The sequence below is a fragment of the Eriocheir sinensis genome, unplaced genomic scaffold (assembly GCF_024679095.1).
Source record: "Eriocheir sinensis breed Jianghai 21 unplaced genomic scaffold, ASM2467909v1 Scaffold678, whole genome shotgun sequence".
In the NCBI taxonomy this organism is placed as follows: domain Eukaryota; kingdom Metazoa; phylum Arthropoda; class Malacostraca; order Decapoda; family Varunidae; genus Eriocheir; species Eriocheir sinensis.
In genome coordinates this window covers 3,649-22,398 of record NW_026112029.1, presented here as the reverse complement: position 1 = coordinate 22,398, position 18,750 = coordinate 3,649, and the positions used below count along the sequence as shown (strand labels likewise).

Here is an 18,750-nt window from a genome sequence, read left to right as displayed (position 1 = left end):
CGGGCGTTCCCTTAAGGCCATGAATGGTTACCGGCCGCGTCACGTCTCTGACGGGCGCGTACGTCGGTGACACGGAGCTTATGGACACAGCGGGGAGGAGAAGGAGGAGGTGGTCTCCTCGGGACTTGGTCTCGGGACTGCCTCTTCTTCTTCTTCCTCCTCGTCTGCTGTTGTCGCTATCCGTGTCCTGTCTCGTTTCGGAACCCCAACCTGTGGCGCTATGAGTCGGACGGACTAAGGTGGCTCTGCTTTGCGTGATAGGCAGGAGAAGGCGACCGGGCCGGTTATTTACTCGACTAACCCGGATCACCCTACCTCTCCTTGCTGCGAGCAGACGGAAATAACCGCGGGATCACGTCCCGCGTGTCTGTGTGCACCACCGCCGACTGGCCGCCATTATTCAAAGGAAGGGACCGACGAGCTGAAGAGCGAATCAACTCCTCCCCTCCCGCCAGCAACAAGGATCTCTTATTGCTGCTACTCCAATGTCGACCTCGTGTTAGGGTAGAGTACCCGCCAAATTTATGCATATTAATAAGCGGAGGAAAAGAAACCAACAGGGATCCCCTTAGTAAGGGCGACTGAACCGGGAAGAGCCCAGCGCATAACCTGGCGTCGTGACCCGGCGCCAGGGGTGTTGCGTTTCGGAGGGTCCGGCACGCAGTCTCTCACCGCCAAAGTTATGCTTGAAAGCGGCCACTACCCATGGAGGGTGACAGGCCGGTGTGGCGGAGCCCGCGAGGGTACGCGAGATATTGTCGGAAAGGGCCCCTCCGTAGAGTCGGGTTGCTTGAGAATGCAGCCCTAACTAAGCAGGTGGTAGACTCAATATAAGGCTAAATATGACCACGAGACCGATAGCGAACAAGTACCGTGAGGGAAAGTTGAAAAGAATTTTGAAGAGGGAGTTCAAGAGTACGTGAAACCGTTAAGGGCCAAACGGGTGGGACCTCGAAGGTCGAAGCGAGGGGATTCGGCTCGTCGGCCAAAGCTTGCTGGGGGGCGGGATTCGCTTATGCGACCCAGGAACCCTTAGGCGTGCCCACGTCCGAGCCGGCGCCGGCGGGCGTATTTCCCCTCGTGATGTAGGTCGCCGCGACCCGTTGCTGGGGACGTCGAAGGCCCAGGCGGATTGGTACCCCGACGTCTGCGTTTACGCGGTCGAAGAGGGAAAGCTCTGGTGTCCTGGCTGCCCTGCGACGGTCGTGCAGTAGAGGGGCAAACCCTCTCGCGGCGTGCAAAAGGTCGGTGACCCACCCGACCCGTCTTGAAACACGGACCAAGGAGTCTAACATGTGTGCAAGTCATTGGGCGCACTAAACCCAGAGACGTTATGAAAGTGAAAGGGGAGCGTCCCGGGGTCTTCGGGCCTCGGTCGGCGTCCTCCGGGGCCGATCCCCGACCGGCCGCTGCCGCCGAGTTTCCCATCCCAAAGCGTGGTCGAGGGGGGTGCGCGGGGTGAGTCCCCTTACCCCGTCGCTTACCTCCGGCCTCGCGGGTGCTCGGTGCGCACGGTGGTCCGTCTCCTTCGCGGGAGGCGCTTGTACGCAGGGGGGCGCAGGCCCGGGACTTGCCATTCGACGCCGTCGTGCAAATCTGTTGTTGGCCTCGCAAGCGTTGCTTGGGCTCTCGGTTGGCGCGCCGCGCGTCAGGCGGGCTTCGGGTGGGTGTTTCGGCTCTCATTTGCCTTTCCGATCCTGCTCTGTCTAGAGTGGCCTAGCACGCGTGCTGTCGGCAAGTACCATGAGCAAACATGTTGGACCCGAAAGATGGTGAACTATGCCTGGCCAGGATGAAGTCAGAGGACATTCTGGTGGAGGTCCGTGCAAATCGATTGTCACAGCTGGGTATAGGGGCGAAAGACTAATCGAACCATCTAGTAGCTGGTTCCCTCCGAAGATTCCATCAGGATAGCTGGTACTCGCGGAAACGGAGGAGTTTCATCCGGTAAAGCGAATGATTAGAGGTCTTGGGGACGAAACGTCCTCAACCTATTCTCAAACTTTAAATGGCTGAGATGCCGAGCTTGCTTGAGCGCTGAAGCTTCGGCGACTAATCCGAGTATCTAGTGGGCCAATTTTGGTAAGCAGAACTGGCGCTGTGGGATGAACCAAACGTCGAGTTAAGGGGCCTAAACGAATGCTCATCTAGACCCCATCGAAAGACGGTGGTAGCAGGACGGTGGCCATTGAAGTTGCAATCCGCTAAGGAGTGTGTAACAACTCACCTGCAGAAGCAACTAGCCCATAAAATGGTATGGTGCTCAAGCATTCTCCCGATACTCGACCGCCGGTGGCACTAAAGGCCAAGCTCCCCTCCTCACCGGGGGGAGCCCAGGCCCCCAAGCCCCAGCGAGTAGGAGGGTCGCAGGGGTGAGCGCTGAAGGGATCCGGCGCGAGCCGGCCTGGAGCCGCCCCTGGTGCAGATTTTGGTGGTAGTAGCAAATAGTCCAGAAAGACTTCCCTTGAAGGCCGATTTGGAGAGGGGTTCCATGTGAACATCAGTTGGACATGGGTAAGTCGCTCCTAAGCCCAAGGCTAAAGCCTTATACCACGCTAAGAGGCAACGGCCGAGCGAGTTGTCGTCATCCGTGGCGGCTCATCCGTGAGAGATTATTCTCAGTTGCCGATGGGAATTCGTGGTGAAAGGGAATACGGTACTTATTTCGTAACCAGGCCTGGATGCCAACCGGGGCTAGGTTCCTTCTTGGGCCGGCCCTTGGTGCAGGAACCTGGTAACGGGAACCAACTTGCGTCCATCGGCGGTGGTCCGGGGAAGAGTTTTCTTTTATGTTTAAGGCGCCGTGACCCTATAAGCCACTCACAGAGCGAAAGGGTGTTGGTAACACGGTCTGCCGTAGAGCATCTCGATTCTTGCGGCGTCCCGCGTACCACTGCCGGTCCGTGAAACATGCGAGGCAGGTAACTGCATGGGGCGAAGCGGGGGGGTCTGCTGCTGCGTTCTGCGGCGTCACGGCTCGGCGCACGTGCGCACGCGGCCTCCGCGATGCACCCCAGTTTCGGGCCTGTGCGTACCCATATCCGCAGTCGGTCTCCAAGGTAAGAAGCCTCTGGTCGATAGACTAATGTAGGTAAGGGAAGTCGGCAAATTAGATCCGTAAATTCGGGATAAGGATTGGCTCTGAGGATCGGGCCAGTCGGGCCTGTGCGGGAAGCGGGCCTGGCCCTGGGCTCAGAGGCTCTGAGCTGCGCGCGGTGATGGGTGATGCCGTCTACCCTGCGGCACCAACGTCGCCGGTGTCCGATCATCCTTACTGTCTCGCCTTCCCCGGTGGCGGCGACCCATTCCAAATGCGGCCTCGCGTCGCGCTGTCCTTGTTACCAGCTCGCCGGTGCGGCGGTGCTTGTGTGGTCCGGGTTCGCAAAAGCGGCCGGCAGGCGATCACCGCGTCGTTGGGGCCCTACGGTCGCTCCCGGTCCCACTCCGCCGTCCGCGCTAAGGCCGGCGCGGCGGGGCAGCGCGTGTTGGGGAACCACCGCAGGGTTCGCGCAGCGCCGGTCGCAGGCGGGACACGCTCATGCGAGGTGGGGCCAACAGCCCGGCGTGCGGTAGCTCGCATTTCGCGGTGGCGGCTCAGCCCTCTCGCCACTCGTGCCGAGAGCTCGGACCGGCGTGTCTCTGGCCCTCCCGTGGAACGTGCTAGGCTGCGTGGGCGCGGGGCTCCGGCTCTCTATTGCCGGCTTTCGGCAGGTTAGGTAGCAGCAGCAGTCGTCCTCGCTCCAAACCCACTTCGGCTGGCGCCCAGCGATCAACTCAGAACTGACACGAACCAGGGGAATCCGACTGTATAATTAAAACAAAGCATTGCGATGGTCAAAGACAGATGTTGACGCAATTTGATTTCTGCCCAGTGCTCTGAATGTCAAAGTGAAGAGATTCAACCAAGCGCGGGTAAACGGCGGGAGTAACTATGGGCAGAATACTTTCCAAATGAAGATGAACGATTCCCTGTGTTCGGCGGGGCTCCGCGCCCTTGTCCCCGCTCGCTAAGATCCTTTTGTGGATTAGACAGTGAGTGGAGGATAAGCTGCGCGGCTAATAGGGGAGGAGGAGACCGTTGAGCCAAATGCCTCGTCATCTAATTAGTGAAGCGCATGAATGGATTAACGAGATTCCCACTTCCCTATCTACTATCTAGCGAACCCACAGGCAGGGGAACGGGCCTGCGCCTAACAGCGGGGAAAGAAGACCCTGTTGAGCTTGACTCTAGTCTGATTTTGTAGAGAGACATCAGAGGTGTAGCATAAGTGGGAGGTCGTCACATCAGGGGCTTGCTCCGTGCGGAGACAATGAAATACCACTACTCTGATCGTTTCTTTACTTACTCGGTGAGACGGAATCGGAGCTTCCCCACGTGGGATTGTCTCCTGTTTCTAGACTAAAGCGGCGGAAGCAAGGGAGCGCCGCGATCTGCTCCGAGGACATTATCAAGTGATGAGTTTGACTGGGGCGATACATCTGTCAAACGATAACGCAGGTGTCCTAAGGCCAGCTCAGCGTGGACATAAACCTCGCGTAGAGCAAAAGGGCAAATGCTGGCTTGATCCTGATTTTCAGTACGAATACGGACTGTGAAAGCAGGGCCTATCGATCCTCTTGACTTTATGCGTTTTAAGCTAGAGGTGTCAGAAAACTTACCACAGGGATAACTTGCTTGTGGCAGCCAAGCGTTCATAGCTACGTCGCTTTTGATCCTTCGATGTCGGCTCTTCCTATCATTGTGAAGCAGAATTCACCAAGCGTTGGAGTGTTCACCCATAAAAGGAGCGTGAGCTGGGTTTAGACCGTCATGGGACTGTCCTATTTGCGAAAGTCCAATTTTCGTATCGGACCGTTTTCGACAACCGGCTATATCTCGGGAACTGAGGCAGACCCCGGAATACGATTGCGCCATGTCCTGGGACTACAGCGACAATGGGTTAGGTGGGTGACCACTTGAAGGGGTCGCTTAAGTAACAAAATAGGATAGGACCGTGGTGGGTGAGACGGTCCTAAAAAAAATGTTCACCATTGTGTAAAAACTAGGCCACCGAGACCCACGAAACTCGAGTGACTAACGTATCAACCCATTGCGCGTCGAATGAACGCGGTCTCGTCAAAATCACGAAAAAACTACACCTACCACAAAAGACGCTCTTAAGTAACATTGATTCCACCTGACATGTTAGGCCACTTGAACGAAAAAAAGGAAACCAGGGATAAAACCATTAGTATGCAGTCTTTTGAACTCATTTTCGGATATGATGCGGGCGGTGCACTAACGAATCAAATCATGGGAGCTCATCAAAATACAATGTGTTTGAAGGGACTTTAACTGGATTTTTCGGTTTCGGCCGTCATTTTTCTTAAGTAATATTTGGGGTCGACCGAGAAGAACTCAACACTGGAAACGCAGACTCACAGGTATAAGGTAGTTTTGCATGCCGAACTCAAATCTGAACTGAATGAAGCCCTAGCGATGCAACTTTTCGCACATCAACGCGATATCAACGGCTTAAGTACACTGAATTGACGAATCCCGCTTTTCACCCGTCGATTTTATAGAAGGACCGGGACAGTTTACACAATTTTCGGACACTGTCCTGGACCGTCCCGCTCATATCATAACACCCTTGTAAATAGGATGTACAGAGTCAGTAAACAGTGTTTCCGGGGCGTTGGAAGCTGGCGAGCAAGAATATGACCTCAAACTTGGCTGATTCGCAAATTGAAGTGGGTTTCTGAACACCTCAAATATGCTAAGAAACCGAATGGTATCAACACTCACTAAGTGCCCCATGCTTCCCTGAAACTTAGATCTTCAGTGGTATAGTGCACTTTTGCTATTTTAAACCATCTACGCCTACTTTGATCAATTTTCGAGCAATATCTCCACAATAATCGCCATTTTCTTAAATACTGGGGGTTTTGAAGCTGCTTAGACTATCCATGGGTACTATAAATTATTTACAATAAAGCCAGAGTCGAATAACCTTCCTACATAGGATAGTAAGGGATTTATCTCGTTCTCGTCGCTTAAGTAACATGAAATGTCTCAGTCCTAAGCTGGCTCTAACCGACGGGTCCTTTTCATCGTCCTAAGTAACATGAAGTGGCTTAGTCCTAGTTTTTATTAAACTGATAAGGCCCCTGCACACACCTTACACACATATGAGGTTTTTGAAGCTGCTTAAGACTATCGACGGGTACTATAGTTTATTTACAATAAAGCCAGAGTAGAATAACCTACCTACATAGGATAGTAAGGGATTTATCTTGTTTTTGTCGTTTAAGTAACATGAAACGTCTCGGTCATAATCTTGCTCTAACCGACGGGTCCTTTTCATCGTCCTAAGTAACATGAAGTGGCTCAGTCCTAACTTGTATTCAACTGATAGGACCTGCACAAAGCCTTACACACATGGGGGTAAAAAACTTTGAAGATAAGGAAAGTGGGAAACAATCCCCCCAGAAGAGTAGTAGTCTTGAGGCACACACCCTTACACACACTGGGGGTAAATAAGCAAGCAAACTCAAGGTTGTGTCCGGAGGATTTCGCCATCACGTTGCGTGACGAAACCTCCAGCCTTGTCAAATAGCTAGCACTAATGACGGGTACTATAGTTTATTTACAATAAAGCCAGAGTCGAATGACCTACCTACATAGGATAGAAAGGGATTTATCTCGTTTTTTGTCGTTTAGGTAACATGAAACGTCTCAGTCCTAAATTTGCTCTAGCCGACATCGTCCTAAGTAACATGAAGTGGCTCAGTCCTAACTTGTATTAAACTAATAGGGCCTACACATAGCCTTACACACATGGGGGTAAAAAACTTTGAAGATAAGGAACATGGGAAAGAATCCCCCCAGAAGAGTGGTCTTGAGGCACACACCCTTACACACACTGGGGGTAAATAAGCAAGCAAATTCAAGGCTCGTGTCCCGAGGATTTCGCCATCAGGTTGCGTGACGAAACCTTCAGCCTTGGCAAATAATTAGCACTATCGACGGGTACTATAGTTTATTTACAATAAAGCCATAGTCGAATGTCCTACCTACATAGGATAGTAAGGGATTTATCTCGTTTTTGTCGCTTAAGTAACATGAAACGTCTCAGTCCTAAACTTGCTCTAGCCGACATCGTCCTAAGTAACATGAAGTGGCTCAGTCCTAGCTTTTATTTAACTGATAGGGCCTACACATAGCCTTACACATATGGGGGTAAGAAACTTTTGAGGGTAAGGAATGTTGGAAACAATCCCCCCAGAAGAGTAGTCTTGAGGCACACACCCTTACACACACTGGGGGTAAATAAGCAAGCAAATTCAAGGCTCGTGTCCGGAGGATTTCGCCATCACGTTGCGTGACGAAACCTCCAGCCTTGTCAAAAAATAATTAACACCGTTAAACTTGACACTCAAAACACATAAAATACAGGTCTGTGTAGCGTAGCTCTATCTAATATTGAAAACATAAGAACATAAGAACGTAGGAGTCTGTAAGAGGCCTTAGGCCTGTACAAGGCAGCTCCTTTGAACCTAAGCTCCCGTGTATCTAACCCCACCTATTATCGCTGTCCATGAAATTATCTGATCTATTTTTGAATGTGAGAATTGTATTGACACTCACCACATGACTGCTAAGCCCATTCCACTCATCCACCACTCTGTTAGTAAACCAATTTTTGCCTATGTCCCTGTTGAGTCTGAGTTTATCCAGTTTCAACCCCCTTATTAAAGCCCTTCAGGAGGACATCTCGTGACTGCGTTGGCTCAAGCGCACGCCCTTTAGGCAGAAAGGCATCTCAAGCACCCTCGAGGCAGCGAGGCACCTCTAAGACTAGGTGTGAACACGATTGCCTTATTAAGGGCCGAGTTCGGGAAAAAAAAACTTTCGGCAGGAAAGAGAGTCGTTGGGTGATGGACAAGCTGGGTCTGTCCATCTCTGTCTGTCAATGACTCTCTGTCCGTCTCTCTGTGGTATTCGGTACCTCTCCGTCCGTGTTTGTCTGTCTTTCCGAGTGTCTGGGCCTCTTGGGGACACTTTGGCGGCCAAGGCCAACCGTTGCGCTTCTTTCCCGAACATTTGTGATGTTAAGCCATCTAATGGAGTCGAGCGCTGCGCCGGCAGTGTTAAGTGACCAGTCATGGTTTCAGCTCCGTCACGGCCCTCTTTCAAGAAAGACCCGCTCCAGCAAGGCGGGCTAGTCGAATATCAACTCAGAATGGGACGGTCTAGTTGCGTCGGGTGAACGGGTGAACCGTCGGGTGAAGGCTCTTAAGTAATGTCTGAATCGTTCAGGTAATAATACAGTTGGCGAGTTAGTTTGCGGACTCGCCAATTCAGGCCGAAAATGTTACTTAAGCGGTATGGCGATTTTCCTTCTGGGCAGTCCGTCCGAGTTACTTAAGGGTTTCTGATATTGGACAGTTGGTCGCGAGACAGGTTAGTTTAACCCTATTGTTGGCAGTTGTGTCGTTGATACATCAGTCCTGCTCGGTACGAAAGGAACGGCAGGTCCTGACATATGATTCCGCTCTTGGTCGATCGGCCAGTGGAGCGAGGCTACATCCGTGGGATTATACCTGAAAGCCTCTAAGACAGCATCCCGGCTGGATGACCAACGATACCGCGTACGGCCTACATCGGGATGGTCACCATTGAATTTTCGAGAGATTCGCTCCCGTTCGTTCGCTGGCGAAACTAGAAGATGGACCCGTGCAGAAGGAACTCGGAGTGCCTCAACAAACAGGTTCAGGCTCTCCCCGTAGTAGAGAACACCCAGATGCTGATGTGCCGTACCGAATCGTTCGCAAACGACGTACGTATCGGTCACGGTGTTGTTGGCAGAGCAGCATCCTCACTACGAACTCCCAGTGTTGGAGGCATCTAACACAGCAGTATCTAATTCCCATGCACAATTTTTATCCAATTCAATTTATGGTCACGCTTAAGTTATTTCGAAAGCGCTTTTAATATTTGCCCAAACTGTTAACTCGCTCAAATTTCTAACAATGCCTTCGAACATTAAGTGTGGCGTCTGTCCCGGACGATTTGCAGCTCAGTACTCCCAGCTGAGTAAAACGTGCCGCCTCTTCGTTCAAAGATTACAACTTCAGAAGGCTGTGACTGAATGGAAAGTCAAACATAACAATCTTGAAAAGAAATTCGAAGCCCTTCAGGAATTTGTTGCAAGCAATGAGGCAGTGACTCCAGCATCGATGGTGGAGAGGCCCTCCACCGAGACTGTGCCCTCTCCAGACGAATCTACTGCTTCACGGGAGGACGTGTTACTTGCCTCACAGGTTGACTCCCAGCCTGCCTCACAGGCTAATCCCCAGCCAGCCCCACAGGCTAATCCCCAGCCAGACACACAGCCTAACCCCCAGCCTGCCTCACAGGACAACCACCAGCCTGCCTCACAGGCTGACCCCCAGCCTGCCTCATAGGCTAACCCCCAGCCTACTTCACAGGCTAACTCCCAGCCTGCCTCACAGAACAACTTCCAGCCTGCCCCACTTAACGCTTCTCCTCCTGCTTCACAGGATGTCGGGTTCCAACCTGTAAGGAATGGAGCCAGACCAAAGCAGGCAACCAAGGATTTACTGACCCCCACTACCTTCAACAGGTTCTAGGTCCTGGCAGACACCATGGAGGATGAGTTTGAGACTCGCCTGGTTGGGGACTCCATGGTGCGTGGCCAGCTGGTTGAGTTATGTGGTCGTTCATCAAACGGCCGCAGAAAACGTTACTACTATCCAGGCGCCAGACTGGATGACATTACCGCAGCGTGCGATGATGTCACAAGAAATGCCGACCGAACACCCTCTTTGTCATTCACGCGGGGACAAATGACATAGAGACAACCCGTTCTGAGGAACTGCTTGAGAAATACCACCGCATGATCAAGCAGTATAAACGTAAAACGGATGCCAGCAACATCACAATCTCAAGAATCCTCCCGAGGGTAGGTGCCGAACCTAGTTTTTACAGTAAGGCCTTCAGCACAAACAACAAACTTCATTCCCTTTGCTCACAAAAAAAACGTCCAGTTCGCTAACTTGTGGAACAGTTTTTACTATGATTGAGACTTGTTCCTTGGTGATGGCATCAACTTAAACCCTGTTGGAGCAACCCGTTTCGGGAGGCTGCTCTGTGACCAAATGGCTCTTCGAAAGCCAAAAAACGCGGAGGCGAGAACACCAGCAGCTCCACCGTAAGGGAGCACTCCACCCGCGAAACCCCCGACTCGAATAACATTAAAGCTTGCTATGTAAACGCTCGTAGCCTACGTAACAAATTTGAAGCTTCAACTTGAAAGTCCTCGCAGCAACAAATCATTATCACATCATCGGATTCACAGAATCTTGGATACACACTTCATATAGATATTTCATTGCGGAATATAGATTACCGGGTTATACCATCTTTAGTCATGAAAGAGAGAACAGACAGGGTGGAGGCGTTATCTCTTATATCCAAAACTCTCTCCACCCAGTATCCGTGAAAACAGATATTATAAACAATGTAGACACGGTCTTTATTGAAAAAAAAAAATCTTGTAAAATAGTAATTGGACTTATCTACAGACCGCCAAGGCAGACTATTGATATCGACCACGCATTAAGTGAATTATTATTAAAAACAAGTAGCAATTGCGAGGCAGTAATTGTTGGGGACTTTAACTTGCCAGTGAATGGGTTGAACCGTTGAACTGTCATACAGGGCTCCAACTGTACACAAATTTACTAGAAAATGATGTACATCAACACGTTCAAGAACCGACTCGGGAAAATAATATACTTGATCTTATCTTTCAACGACAGCTGATCTAATTAACGAGGTAAATGTTGGTCTAATTTTTAGTTCTAGCGATCACCGAACAATCGCATTCAGCATCAATATGAAAGAAAGTAAAGTAACTCCTAGTAAAGAAAAGGTGCCTGATTATCAGAGAGTGAATTTCGTAAGACTCCGATCAATTCTAAATAATTCTAACTGGACTGAAATCTCGGCGGAAACAGATATTGATAAATCTTGGGGGGCCTTCACCACAATATTGAACAATGCCATAAGCATATGCGTACCCTATCGTACAAGACGTTCAGCTTTTAAGAAGAAACCCAAATGGTGGAATAACGAAATTCAAAATAGCTTATTTCTTAAAAAAACGCGTATACAGTAAATATATATCAACTCAGAGTGAGGCTGACAAACTAGAGCTGGACAGAATTCGCCGTGTAACCAAGAAATTAATAAAACGAAGCAAGAAAAAATCTTGAAGAATATATAGCGGAAACGATTAAATCTAATCCTAAAGATTTTTTAGCTATGTAAATAATAAAAAAAAGTCACTTACTTGTGGTATGGGACCGCTTGCTAATGATAATGGTAACCACACGAACGATGAAAATGAAATGGCTACAATCCTAAATAACTTTTTCGCATCCGTATTTACCGACGAAGATTGTTTATCATATCAACCGCCGAAGGTTAGAAGGACCGAAAAGATGTTACGTGGCGTGCTCATCGTAGAAAGTGACATTTTACGCACAGTTGAAAATATTAAAGTAAGCAAAACTCCTGGTCCAGAAAAAATTACCCATAGGGTCTTAAAATAAATCAAACATCAAATTTGTAAACCGCTTTCCATCATATTCAATACTTAGGCGGAACAGCTGGAATGGAAAAATGGGGTCAAGAATACTTTTTTTTTTTTTTACATATTTTCATAGGAAAACTATCTAAAAAAACATATATGACTATGAAAACAATGGGAGCGGCTGGGAAAACGTTTTAAAGGGACGCGGTGCGCAGACATTTACACGCCCGGGTGGACTTTAAATCTTATGTACAAGGAGTTTCTGCTGTATTTTCTTCACTTAGGCTTGGTGGGATACGCCGATATGGTACCCACGTGGTAGTGTGGAGGGGAGGGAGGGAGGCAGCAGTGACTCACTCAGCCAAACTGAGCCAGTGACCATTGTGTCGTCGTAGAGAGAGGAGGCTTCTTTGTCTCTACACTCGTTCCTGTTGTGCCTTACTGTTTAGAAGCGCTGAGAACTCTTTCTCTACCAGACTTTCAACCATGGGACTGACAAAGAAAGAGAAAGAGCGCATGAAGAAGATGACAGAGGAGAGAAGCAGGAAGAGGAGAGAGAGAGGAGAGAACAACACGAGGCGGGAGAGGCGGGGCCTGCAGCGAGGCTCGGGGCGGCGCTACGTCAACAACCAGCTGATCCGGCCAGCGCCACACCCCCTCTTCCACCTCTCCCAACCACATCACCCCAACAGACATCAAATCCTGCCTCACGATCAAGTTTTAAACTTGACAATGTGCCTGAAGTGGAGATAAAAGAAACAAGTCACAGAAGATACAGAATTGTAGACATAGACAATGTGATTGAGTGGGCCACACGTTTTGCCAGGTGTGAGTGTGGAAGAAAAATGAATGTCAAGGAAGTTCTGGGACTTGGAAATGTGTCACACCTTGTGTCTACTTGCAGTGACTGTGACAAAGAGTTTAAAATGTGTACATCAACTGGTGGTGTTACGAAGTCAAGTGAAGAAAAAGAGGTGTGTCCCTACGATGTACACAACCAGCTTGTGAAAGCAACACTGCAAGCCTCCTCTGGCTATGTCGGGATACAGGAACTAGGGGCATGTCTAAACACTAAAATGTTGTCTCACAAAACTTTTGATAAACTGGGAAAGAGAATATTTCATAGCACTGTGGAAGATCTTGAGAAAGTTATGGAAAAGACTCGGGCTGCACTACACTCTATGTTGGAAGAAAAAGGTGACAACAATGAAGTGAAGAACATTCGTGTGAGCTGTGATGGTTCATGGTCCAAGAGAGGATTTACTGCAATGTACGGATTTATTGCAGTAGTTGAGATGAGTACAGGCTGGGTGATCGATTTTGTGATTCTCAGTAAGTGGTGCAAGGTGTGTGCCATGACAAACAGGGAGGTGGTCCCGCCACATGAGTGCACCAAGAACTTTAAAGGGAGCTCACCAGCTATGGAGGTGGAGGGGTGGAAGCAGTTGTGGTCCAGATCCATAGAGAAGTGCAAATTTAAATACCATGAAGTAGTGTCGGATGGTGATTCCAAGGGGATTCTAGCTGTGAGAAACCTGAATATATATCCTGTGGTAAAATTTGAGTGCACAAACCACGTTGCTAAACGCATTGGCACAGCTCTTCGGAAAGCTAAAACATCTAAAAAGCTTGGTGGGAAAAAAGAAGGTTCTCTCACTGATGATAAGATAACAAGACTTTCACACTACTTTGGAAAAGCCATCAAGACTGAAACAACAGTGGAGGACATGAAAAACAGCATCTACGCTACCCTTAGACACTGTATGAGTACTGATCTCAAACCACAGCATAGTTCATGTCCTGAGGGGAAAATGTCTTGGTGTTTTTACAAAAGAGCCATTGCAAGGAATGAGAGGATTCCTAAACACACGCAGAAAATGAAGACATACCTAAGACCAAATGTTGTCTCCCAAATTCTCCCACTCTATCAAAGAATTGTGACACCAGAGCTCTTAGAAAAGTGCAAAGGCGACACTCAGAACTCTAATGAGAGTCTGCACAGTGTCATATGGAGTGACCTACCAAAAACAAAATTCTTCACCTTGAAAAGAATGGAGTATTCAATTTACCGAAGCGTGGTAAAATTCAATCACGGGATCCTCGCACTCGCTAAGGCAACTGGAGATACTTCATGGACACCCAGCATTGAGAAGGACAAGAAGAGAAGACGGGAATCAGTGAAGACAGAGGAGAAGAAGAAAGAAGAAAAGGAAAGAAAAATAAGAAAAATACAAGAAGAAGAAGAAAAGAGAGCAGAGGAAGGGGAAACACATGGCGCTGGCATAGCGCCTGTGTAGAGATACAGTTATGTATCTTTGAGTTGAGGGAAGGCGCTCATTGCTGGTAAAACAAAACCCCTCAACAATGATTTGACACTGTGAAGACACCCCAGCAGTGAGGACCCTAATACGGTCCGCTAAAAGCGCGAAGAATCATCAACTCATGGGACCCACTGTCAGTCACTGGAAATACGCGGTTGTGAAAAGAATGCATTTCCTTATTGTAAATACATTATATTGATAACTTTTGACTGTTACATATTATATTAGTGTGTAGTATATGTTTGTAGTGCATATATGTAAAAATGAATGTAATCGTGCAATAAATAAATGCAATAACTAACAAATTATGTAATGTGAAAACTTTAAACGCGTTTTTCTCAAAACCACAAAAAATAACTTCAAAAATCAGTTCTGCAAAGAATACTCCATGGAGCTTGATGAAAATCACTACACTTATACATTTTCGGTGTATCTACATTTACAAGTAGCGGTTTTTTGAAATATTGAAAAGAAAATGGTTTTTGAGTTTTTTTGGTAAAAAATTGTGACGTTACGATTTACATGAAATTGCGACAGCGATTACTCGCGAACTATACAAAATTTTGCAAAACCGCTACTTGTAAATATTTCTACAACATTCAACTACTACCATGCAAAATTTCGTAACTCTAAAACAAAAACTGTATTTTACGCTGATTTTTAAAGTCTTGACCTCATGAGGTCATGACCTAACCAATTAGCAGGTTCTACCTTTGGGATAGTATCTGAAATATGATTTTAAACATAATAGAGAAGTTTGAGGCAAAAATATTCAAAACTTTTTTTTTTATGAATATTTTTTACCTACCCGTTCGGATTGGAAACTAGCAAATGTCACATCAATTTTCAAAAAGGGGTACAAGTCTCATCCAGGAAACTATCGACCAATTAGCCTGACATCGATTGTTTGTAAGTTAATGGAGACTATCATTCGCAACAATATGGTGAAATTCTTCGAAGAAATTAATATAATAAATAATTCGCAACATGGCTTCCGTAGTAAACGTTCGTGTTTAACTAACCTACTTGATTTTTTCATTATATTTTTGAGGTGTTGGATGAAAGCAGATCAGTAGATATCATATATCTGGATTTTCACAAGGCATTTGATAAGGTCCCCCACCAACGATTGCTCAGCAAACTATTGGCGCACGGTATCTCGGGTAACATTCACAATTGGCTTGTGGACTGGCTCTCTGAGCGGAAGCAGAGAGTAGTTCTAAACGGTGTTACATCTAACTGGCTCGATGTCAGAAGCGGCGTAACTCAAGGATCAGTGCTTGCCCCATGCTCTTCTTAATTTATGTTAATGATATCGATGATGGGCTCACTTGCAAAGTATCAAAATTTGCTGATGACACAAAATTTGCTAGTAAAGTAACTGCGACACTCGACGAAGAAGCTTTACAAACAGATCTAGATCGACTTGCACGTTTGGCCAGTCAATGGCAAATTAAATTTAACGTTGACAAATGTAAAGTGTTGCACATCGGAAAAAATAACAATCGCATTCAGTACGTAATGAATGGCCAACAACTTTCTGCAGTAAGTACAGAAAAGGATCTTGGAATCACTATATCAAGCGATTTAAAGCCCGGTCAGCATTGTTCAGAGGTAGTTAAAACTGCAAACAATTTCGTTGTCTTCATCGGATGAGTCTTTAATAATAAATCGGAAAAAGTAATATTAAAACTGTATAATTCGTTGGTTCGACCCCGTCTAGAGTACTGTGTACAGTTTTGGTCTCCCTATTACAGAAAAGACAGAAAAGTTGGAACGGGTTCAACGAAGAGTAACAAAGATGATTCCTAGGTTGATAAATTTGTCATATGAAGAAAGGCTTAAAGTAAATTTATTCAGCCTATCAAAACGAAGAATGCGAGGCGATCTAATAGAAGTGTTTAAAATGTTTAAGGGATTCAGTGATATTAATGCGGAAGATTACTTTACAATTGATCAATCAAATAGAACAGGACGAAATCACAATTTCAAGATAAGTGGTAAAAGATTATCGTCGCACGAAGCTAAGCACTTCTTCGATCGAGTTGTTAATGTTTGGAAGTCTCTACCCTGTGATGTCTTTGATAGTACAACAGTTACGGCCTTCAAGAATAGATTAGACAAGTATTTTGAATCCAACCAGCAACTAAGATATTACTCATTGTCGTAATAACGTTAATACTGGTGTCCTTGTCCATTTTATCGCCCGGTTAGTGGTAGCAGTAATGGTAGTTCTTTCCTCATTCCTACATAATTTACATGCAGTTTTTCCATGCTTTGGCTGGAGGAAAGGTGGGGAGGAGCCTTCGCCTTTGGTGTCCTTCATCTTCCACCTTTGATTAGATAGTTAGTGTAGCTTGTCACAAGCAGCCTCGTAAGGATCCGTTAAGACTTCTCCCTAACAAGGCTGGAGGTTTCGTCACGCAGCCTGATGGCGAAATCCTCCGGACACGAGCCTTGAATTTGCTTGCTTCTCCGCGGAGATCGATCCTCCGACTAACGAGGAGGCGCCTGCCTCATCCTAGTATGGTGGTGGGTGATCCAGCGTCATTTATTAAGTCGTGTGCTAGCTCCTACGACAAGCTGGATATGTTCCCTACAAGTGATGTGAAAATTTTCACAAGAATTTGGGAATTATGGCATAAGTCAAGGGGACACTGGCCATTCGTACAACATACAATTTGCTGTGTGGCGGGTAAACTTTGATTCTCGAGCGCCGGACGGGGCCCTCAGTCACGAACCGTGTGGCGGATAAACGGCTCGCTTTGTCTCTTGAGCGCTGGCCAAGGCAGCAGTCACTGACTGCTCGAGTGACGGATGAACGGCGGGAATAACGGACTCACACCTAATGCCTCTTGAGCGCTGGTCGAGACAGAGTCAGTGATCGAGTGGCGGGAATAACGGACTCGCACCTATAAGGCCTCGTGAGCGCTGACCGAGGAAAGCGGGTAATCGGCGGCGGTAGCTCGCTCGCTCGCCCGCCTGACCGCCCGCTGGCTTGTTGGTATGTGTGCCGGGTAAACGGTGAGGGTAGGTCGCTCGCCCTTAATGGCTCGCTTTGCCTCTTTAGCGCTGGTCGAGGCAGTCACTGACTCCTCGAGTAACGGGTTAACGGCGGGAGTAACGGACAAGTCAAGGAGACACTGGAAACGACATACAATTTGCTGTGTTGTGGGTAAACTTTGCCTCTTGAGCGCTGGACGAGACACTCATTCATGAATCGTGTGGCGGGTAAACGGCGGGGGTTACGCGCCAGCACCTGATGGCTTGCTTTGCCTCTTGAGCGCGGGTAATCGGCGGCGGTAGCTCGCTCGCCCCTACTGGCTGGGTTTGCCCCGTGAGCGCTGGACGAGGCCAGCGGGTAATCGGCGGGGATAGCTCTCGCCCGCCCTCTTGTCGGTGCGTGTGCGACTGTGTGCGCCTGTTTTTAAAGGCACAATACTTTAGTCTTATCAGCAGCTTCCCATAGCTTCTCTCTGAACCCAGTGGAGGAGATAGCTAGGTAGATGAACGTAATAATCGTCTGTCAAGTACCCCAAAATTCGGACTGAGCCCTTTCCTGTTTCTTAAGACTACGAAAACGAGGTGATTCCCTTTGTATCCTATGAACGTAAGTTCTTCGCGTCTCACTTTCAATTTGTTAGCGTCTCTCTGAATCAGCACTAAGTAACTCACTCCAGGTAGGAAGGCTTCGCTAATGCTCCTCGTCATCGGCCCTGAAGGAAGGAAGGAAGGAAGAATCAGCAGTAAGTATAGTCCTGCGTGCAGACGGGTTTGGTGTTTGGTGCAGTGTGTTTGGCAAAGAAAAGCAGAAATGAAGGAACATTCAAAACATGACTAAGGAAATAAATCGGAGAAAGAAAACTACTACTGCTACTACTACAACAACCACTACTAAAGTATCAGAGCGAGTGAACTGACTGACTGCCCCGGGTTCCCCGTCCGCCAGGAGAACCCACGACGGAGCTCTGCAATGTTCGTCTTAAACTTTTTTATATATATATATATATATATATATATATATATATATATATATATATATATATATATATATATATATATATATATATTACTACTACTATTACCACTGAAGTATCCAAACGAGTTAACATGACTGTCTCGGGTTACCCGCCCGCTAGGGGAAACCCGGAAAGCTCTGCAATGTTCGTCTTAAACTTTTTAAATATATATATATATATATATATATATATATATATATATATATATATATATATATATATATATATATATATATATATATATATATATATATATATATATATATATATATATATATATATATATATATATATATATATATATATATATATATATATATATATATACTAAAACAACAACCACTACTAAAGTATCTTGAGCAAGTAAACTGACTGACTGTCCCAGGTTCCATGCCCGCTAGGGAAACCACGGCGGAGCTCTCTGCAGTCTTCGTCCTAAACTTTATAATATATATATATATATATATATATATATATATATATATATATATATATATATATATATATATATATATATATATATATATATATATATATACTACTACTACTATTACCACTGAAGTATCCGACCGAGTGAACTGACTGATTATCCTGGGTTCCCCTGCCTGGGGAACCCAAGGAAGCTCTCTGCAATGTTCGGCTTATACTTTTTTTATATATATATATATATATATATATATATATATATATATATATATATATATATATATATATATATATATATATATATATATATATATATATATATATATATATATATATATATATATATATATATATATATATATATATATATATATATATATA

General features: G+C 46.6%; 1 pseudogene; it reads left to right on the top strand.

The window, feature by feature from the left end:
• The first annotated feature begins 489 nt into the window (after window positions 1-489).
• LOC126993807 (large subunit ribosomal RNA) lies at window positions 490-4,856 on the top strand (annotated as a pseudogene).
• Window positions 4,857-18,750: the final 13,894 nt, after the last annotated feature.